At 34.7% G+C, this 8464-nt stretch overlaps 1 pseudogene; it reads left to right on the top strand.

Annotated features, from left to right (window-relative positions):
- The first annotated feature begins 2422 nt into the window (after positions 1–2422).
- Positions 2423–5773, top strand: LOC113766472 (annotated as a pseudogene).
- The last annotated feature ends 2691 nt before the right edge of the window (positions 5774–8464 follow it).

Here is an 8464-nt window from a genome sequence, read left to right as displayed (position 1 = left end):
AAACAAGCGTCTCGACAATGGTATTTCAAATTTCATCAGGTGATCATCTCATTTGGTTTCGAGATGAATTTAGTGGATGATTGTATATACCATAAGTTCTGTGGGAGCAAATATATTTTTCTGGTATTGTATGTTGATGATATTTTGCTTGCCAGCAACGATATTGGTCTATTGCATGAAACCAAGAAATTTCTAACTAAGAATTTTGAGATGAAAGATCTTGGTGATGCATCTTTTGTGTTAGGTATACAAATACGCCGGGATCGATCTCGGGGTATTTTAGGACTATCACAAAAGGGCTATATCGAAAAGGTTCTCAAAAGGTATGGCATGCAAAATTGTAAACCAGGTGACACTCCCGTGGCTAAAGGAGACAAATTTAGTCTTGAGCAGTGTCCCAAGAATGCTTTTGAGGAAAGAGAGATGCAAAAGATTCCTTATGCCTCAGCAGTAGGGAGTCTAATGTATGCTCAAGTATGTACGCGTCCGGATATTGCGTACATTACTGGGATGTTGGGTAGATATTTGAGTAATCCTGGATTAGATCATTGGAAAGCAACCAAACGGGTCTTACGATATCTACAGAAAACAAAAGACTACATGCTCACGTATCGGAAGTCAGATGAGTTAGAGATCATTGGGTATACTGATTCCGATTATGCTGGATGCAAAGATACTATGAAGTCAACGTCAGGCTATGTCTACTTGTTGGCTGGAGGTGCCATATCCTGGAGAGTGCCACTATGCATCTTCCACTAGAGAGTTTATAGCTTGTTATGAGGCATCCAACCAGGGAATTTGGCTGCGAAATTTCGTCACAGGATTACGTGTAGTGGATGGCATTGAAAGACCACTCAAATTATTCTGTGACAATAAGTCAGCAGTCTTATATTCCAATAACAATAGGAGCTCGACCAAATCTAAACATATAGATATCAAGTTCCTGACTGTTAAAGAAAGAGTGCAGAATGGACAGTTATCAATAGAGCACATCGGGACAAACTCCATGGTTGCGGATCCGCTTACTAAGGGATTGCCACCCAAAATGTTTCATGAGCATACTGCTCATATGGGTGTCGTATTAAACGATGTATAGTTTTAGTGGGAGTTTGTTATTTTAAATGCTCTTATGATATTTTTCAGTTATTAAGGATTTAAGGATATTTTATGCATAAATAAAGTTTGGATTTTTTTGCACTCTAATTTTGGTATGATTTGATCTCATAAAATTTAAGGTGGACCAGTTGGAAATAGGCATGTTTTGATCACATTACATGAAATTTCCATGCTACACATCCACATCATAATTCATGTCATTCAATTGCATTGATATATGTGACCATTGATGGGTCGAGTTACGAAATTGTAATAAAGGCCGCTTTGATCCTATATTGGTGTAATTGATGGACCGAATTGGTTACAGATACATTGTGATAATGACAGTAAAGTTGAGCTCATACGGTTAATTGCAAAACATAATTATAAGGTTACACATATAGTCCAAGTGGGAGATTGTTGGATCCTTAATCCAACATTGGACTTATATGTGAATAATTATGTATTGCAAACTGTCAATTAAGGTTAAACCCAATTAAAGTGATCAAATATAGTTTGGGTTTAATGTATCTAATAGGATGTGGGCCCTTTTATGTGTAGAAACTTATGGGCTCCTATTTCAATGATGGGCTGAAATAGGGCTCCAAAGGTAACAGGAATGTTACCTATAAATAGGGTTATGGTCCCCAGGTCACAGGTATCGTTTTAGTTGTCGTATTCCCTAATACCACAAAATACCTCTTCCCTGATATCCCATCGTCAGGAAAGATACCAGAGAGAAACTAAAGGCCTCTCTCAAAGGATCGGTGAATACCTGTTGACCTGGAAGGCCACCCCAAATCTCTAGGGATTCAAGTATCAAGTTTATCAATATGGATTCAGGTACGCTTCCGCTATTTTACAGTTAATGTATTTCTTAATAATCGCCATATAGATCTTGGGTTTAAAGGTGATGGTTTTCACCAGTGGTTAGATTTAGATAACCACCCTAACACTGTATTGTACTAAGCCAAGTCAAAACCCAGCTGATTTGAATAGGGCGGCCATGCATTGGTATTTCAAGCTTGTCCTATTCCCTTCTTCTGAGCATTAAAGTGGTATTATCTATAAATCCTGTCAAGTAAAAGAACTTTAGAAAGAAAAAAGAGATAGAGAGCCACTACTTGCAGCTAGCTATCTAATGGACGATCCCAAGAAGTTAGAAGAAGGGTATGGTGGCATTAAACAACTACAAGTTGCTAAGGAAGAAGACATGACTAAAAGCTTTCATGCTTACAAAGATGCAGATGCTGGTGAGACGGACCAGAAGAGCATGATAAAGGATCAGTCGATGGAGAAGAAGGTGTAGGAGGAAACTCATGAGCGAATGGCTGTGATAGCTAAGCCAAAAAGCAAGAGGGTTGCATCCTTGGATGCCTTCAGAGGCCTCACTATTGTGGTAAGTATTTTTCTTGTTTAAATTGATACTTAATAGGAGTATTACTTGTAAATTGATGTATGTACTGCATGGAGTGCAGGTGATGATTTTAGTGCATAATGTTGGAGGAGTATATCCACGCATTGATCATTCTCCCTGGGATGGATGCACATTAGCCGACTTTGTACTTCCTTTTTTTCTCTTCATTGTTGGAGTTGCGATCGCCCTTGCCCTCAAGGTACTTGTATAGTTGTATAATTCGTGTGCTTGGATAGAAGATTATTAAAAAAAATTTCTGCAATAATACTATAATTAATATGATGTCTATGAGATAAAATAATTATTAAAACGATAAAAAAATGATTGACAAGTGTGTATTTATGATGTCATAAAAAAATTACAAATAAAAAGCCAGTTTCCTTTATTGGGTTTATCTTTTCATTCTCTTAATTAAACTATGTTAAGGCTGTGTTCACTATCCTACATTTTCTTATTGAAGCAAATTGATAATAAATAATGGCATAAGATAGTACTCTTAGCTAATTTCCTTACCAGTTGAGCTATATCTTGAGATAAATCAAAGCCACTCAAAAATTAGTTATTAGATGAAATGAGGATTCCATTAGGGAAAGTGAATAGTGATTTCTTTTTTGGTGCTAATTGACAGGGCATAGAGTAATACTTAGGCCCAAATTTCATCAAACTTGAAATGCAAACTCAAGTGACTTTCAGACATCTCAGGCTATTGAGACCCAAATAAAAAGTTCACCACTTGAGCCCTACTCAAAAAAAAAAAAAGAAGATACAAATGGAAAGGGCGAAAAAAAGAAACTATGCAACTTATTGTTTCTTAATAAACCAGGAAGGGAAGGGGGAGGACGAAGAGAGATTTGTACCCAAACCTTTGATTCTAGATGGATTTAACTTTAACTACTAAACCAAAACTTCCTTTGCCAAGAAACTGCACACCTTACAATATGCAAAAAGATATGAACATTTACTGTAATGGGTAGAATTCAGATATATACAGGAATGATATTGTTATATACACCTAAATCTTAACATTGTAGAGGGTTCCAGAGGTCAATGCTGCAATTAGAAAGATAATCTTGAGGACACCAAAGCTTTTCCTATGGAGACTTCTGCTTCAAGGTATACTCCAAACTCTTGCATTATAACGATTGATGAGTCAGCCTAAAAGAGAAGGGATTTGGGGCTTTTAATGTTAACTCAGACTAATAATACAACAGTCTACAACTCCAGAAAAACTAATACGTTTAAACTACAGAAAGACACTCTCATGGACCTGATAAACTGACTTATGGGGTTGATATAAAGTCTATTCGATGGTGTTGCATCTTACAGTTAATTCTAATATCCATTTTTCCTTTTTTCTTTCTTTTTTTTTTTTACTAAATATTGATTAGATCATTAGTAGACTACGCATGATTGATTTGAACTTTGTCAGTAGACATATCTAAGATATCCGCAAATCTTATGTACATATGTAAACAGAGAATAGCCTTAGTGTACTTGGTGGTTGCTCTAATCGAGACCTTCACCACCAAGGTAAGGCCAACTACAGTTAGCCCTGATTTTTTCATTATATTCGTGGCATACAAATGGCAATGGTGAGTCGAACAATCTTCTACTTGGCTAGTTTCATCAGCTCTTTTCAATTGAGTCAAGGATGTTAATTACAACTACTCATCTTAATTTTTCAGGCTTGGAGGATTTGTTTCATTCTTGATATACATGATCATTGTATTCACTCTTTATGTCCCCGACTGGAGCTTTGTCGCGCTTAATTCGCAAGGTGCTGCTGAAAGATACACTGTATGAATTGGAGTAAACCATCTTTCCAAGAAAATTTTAGTACTAATAGCACAAGTTATTTGACCTATGAATTAGGTGAAATGTCATAGTATTACTAGCTGATTTACTTAATTTCAAAGGTAAAATATGGGATGAGAGGACATTTGGACAAGCATTGAACGCAGTTGGATATTTGGATACACAAGTTTGGGGTATCAATCATTTTTATTCGGAACCCATTTGGAAACGTTTAAGGGTACATAATTTGGATATCTAACATTGTTGGTTCTTGTTCATCATGAAGTTCTCGAGTTATTATTAGTTAGCAATCAATCTCTTTTTCAAACCAAAATGTAGGCTTGCACATATAGTTCCCCTAATTATGGTTCTGTCCGTGAAGACTCGCCAACTTGGTGCCTTGGTCCATTTGAACCTGAAGGCTTGTTAAGCTTTGACAGGATAGATTTACTCCCGAGACATTAAACTAGTACTACTTCTTTCAATAAGACAATTTTGATGAGATTAATGGCTTCTACATTGGTGGTTTTCTTTTAGTTCAATTTCAGCTATTCTCTCGGGCACAATTGGCATACATTATGGGCACATCTTGATTCATTTTAAGGTTATGATCATTTTCTCACCTCTTTAGCTTAAGTTAGTTAGATGGTGATGATAAAGGACTAAAAGATTCAGCACATTCTAATGCAAGATCATGCTGACAGGCTCAAGCATTAGGTATCAAGGGGACTTGGTTTAATCATCCTAGCCATTCTTCTTCATTTCACAGATGGTAATTAAGCATCATGAGTCTACCTTAACAAGACTCTTCATTGAGCAAATGACTCTAACAAAAAATACTAACATCTCCTATTTCAATTCTATTTGCAGCTATTCCTATGAATAAGCAGTTATACAGCTTCAGTTACATGTGTATGACAGCAGGTGAAGCTAGAATTGTGTTCAGTGGCTTGTACATACTGATAAAGCAATTTGATTTTCCCATTTTGAGTATATTTTTCGAATAAAAACAAACTAGAGGAGCCCAATGAAAATGTCTGATTTTTTCCTTTGGCTGAATTAACAGATTGATGTTTGGGGAGTGAGGAAGCCATTCTTGTTCCTTGAGAGGATAGAAATGAATGCAATGCTGGTGTTTGTGATGGTAGCACGAGGTATCTTTGCAGTCTTCATAAATGGATGCTATTACGAAGATCCTAAAAACAACCTAGTGAGTACCACTTACATCATTTTCTTCGAATCAGTACTGAGAAATAATATAACCTGGAAAGATGTCGTTGTATAATGGATTCTAATTTGATGAAAATACTGAAATTTGCAGGTTAACTGGATTCTAAACGTGTCTTCATTGACGTATGGAAATTGGAAAGAGTAGGAACTCTTTTGTATGTGATTTTCGCTGAAATTGTCTTTTGGGCTATGGTTGCTAGTGTCTTGCACAAATTGTGCATTTACTAGAAGCTATGATTGAGGATCAAAATTTTTTAAATGGTACATTTAGAAATTATAGCATTAATCAGCTGTATATGATGAATTACCCGCCTGACATTCATCTATTTTGTATATGGTCTGGTAATTGAACATGTAAATCTACTGTTTGATTATTTTATCCAATTAAATTCTGAAATAATCATATTAGCATTGCAAGGAAATAGAGTCTCGGTTTGGTAAATGATTACTTGATATTGATCTTGTGGCACTCACTGCTCAACCAAATTATATGGGAAGACCTTATTGGTAAGCTGTTTGAAATGTTTTCAAGCTCTGAGGTTTTTCTTTTCTCTTGCAAATCAAACTCATAGCTCCACTAAAAATGGTAGGAAATTTGATGGCAAACTAAATAGCATGTCAACATCGTGTGAGGAAAAATTCCATGGGAATTGAAATAGAAAGCAGTAGCTTATAAATAAGGTTGATGAATGTAACACAAGCAAGTAGGAGAAAAATGATGAACTCTTAACGCATGAAAACATTGTTCTTAAGGTTTTAATTGTCTCCATTATATTCAATACTTAACTTCTGCGTTGTGACAATTTACTTCCAAGATAAAACAAGAGGAGAGAAAAGCAGACTGCAAAATCTAGTTTTTTCACACATAGAATTGATAAAATACTAAAGTTAGTTCAATTGTGAAAAGAGCTAGACTTCAAAGATGGAACTTGGGATCTCTGATCACAATTCGGTGCTGAATCATGTTTGGATCATATTTAAATCTATTACCGGATCCTATGACCAAGCAAGTCCACTCCATTTTCCTTTCCTAAGTCTCACATTGCACAATTCAAGTTTCATTTGTACATTCTATGTGCATGCATTTGTACATTCTGAGTTCATTTGTACATTTCGTTACAAACTATTCTAACAATCCCCCCTTGGTTAATGAATTATTAAACTAATGCAAGTAATACCATGTATAAAGGCAACTATCATTTGATTTAAAATTTATGTTTAGTGTAAATATATCACTTAAATCTAACCAAATTAAGGTGGCTTATAGTTTTACATTATGATTTGAAAATTAGGTTAGATATATCATACATATGGCATTATAAATATTGATCAATTCACAAACAACTTTAATATTAATAAATGTCATGTGCTCCATCCTAGATTTATAATCATGTACAAAAGTAATGCCAAACTTATGTTAGAAATGGCATCAATTCAACAATCATATCGGTGAAATCACTTTCAATTTTTGTAATATAAAACATTATAAAAGACTTTACACTCTATTAAGAGTATATTCAGTATATGTTTGTTGAAAAAAATATATTCAATATATACTCAACCTCTCGATAACAATATGTTCTAGTGGATGTTGTGGTCCAATAAATACTAGTACTCATGACCATTAATTAACAAGTTATTATTACCGTTTAAAAATTTTAATCTAGTGGTAGTGTTAAACAAAAGATACGGTTTCCATTCCTAGTGATTCTAGTTGAAGGTTTCAATTTCATTACGTTGAGTTCATTAAATCCTTTGGTAAGAGCTTTATCAACAAATTTGCATGACTATTTTATGTTCTTACAAATACAACAGTAATGATGCTATCTTTCAACATTTGTTTAAGGTACTCATGTTTTAGACAAATGTATCTAGATTTACCATTATACAATTTGTTTAATACTATATACATAGTAGCGTTACTATCACAATATAATGAGATTTAGGCTGTGGTCACAAGTTGATATTAAGCAGCAAATCTTCAAACTACTCCATCTCTTTACAAGTAACAACCGAAGCAATAAATTCAACTTTTACGGTGCAATGAGCAGCAACTTTTTTGTTTCTTAAAAGTCCATTATATTGTACCACCACCTAAAGTGAACATCCACCAGGTTGTGGAATTCTTGTCAATCATAATGAGCCTAATAGCATCTAAATAAACCTTAAGCACTGCAGGTAATTTATTAAAGAGTTATAGACTCTTAGTCCTTTTAAGATATTCAAGAACTCTCCTGATAGACTTCCAATGGTTCTCATCCGGACTCTTGATTTATCTTGCAAGTTTACAGATTGCATATAAAATATTTGGTCTTGTACAATGCAGTGCATGTAGACACCAAAATTTTAATTTATTTCATTTTTTATTTTTTATTGATAATTATCATCTATTTTTATTTTATTTTTTATTTTTGGCATTTTAGATATTAGTTTTTTAATTTAGCTTTATTTGTTGTTATTTTATTTATTATTATCCATGTTTGCTTATTAGTCTCTTCATTTTATTTTAAGGCATTTTTAGCATTATTATTATTAAGAAAAAAGGGAGAGCAAGCTTACGCCTGTGAATTGCACTTAATCCAAGCCTTTGCTTTATATCGGAAGCAAAATCATGCACGGGAGTACAGAGGAAAGGCATCACAGCTCCATTTCTCTCTTCCACCATTGGATCTTTTAATCCATTCCACCTGGCTTCATCCGAAATTAAGAAGGTTTGAGAAGGAAGCCAATCGGATGGCTATAGGGAGGAGGTGAGCTGAAGTTTTTTACCAACCCTTGATGTGAGGGTTTAAGGTTTTCATGGGGTATAAAAAGAAAGAGGAGGAGCTAAGGGGTAAAAAAAAAGGATATTGGGATGACGGCTGAAAGGTAGAGAGCATAGAATCTGGATGGCGACTAGGTTTAGAAAAAGCAACAAAAGACTGGAGT

This window comes from Coffea eugenioides, chromosome 3 (assembly GCF_003713205.1).
Source record: "Coffea eugenioides isolate CCC68of chromosome 3, Ceug_1.0, whole genome shotgun sequence".
NCBI classification, from domain to species: Eukaryota; Viridiplantae; Streptophyta; class Magnoliopsida; order Gentianales; family Rubiaceae; genus Coffea; species Coffea eugenioides.
The sequence above is the reverse complement of the archived record's forward strand: the minus strand, read 5'-3'. Positions and strand labels throughout refer to the sequence as shown.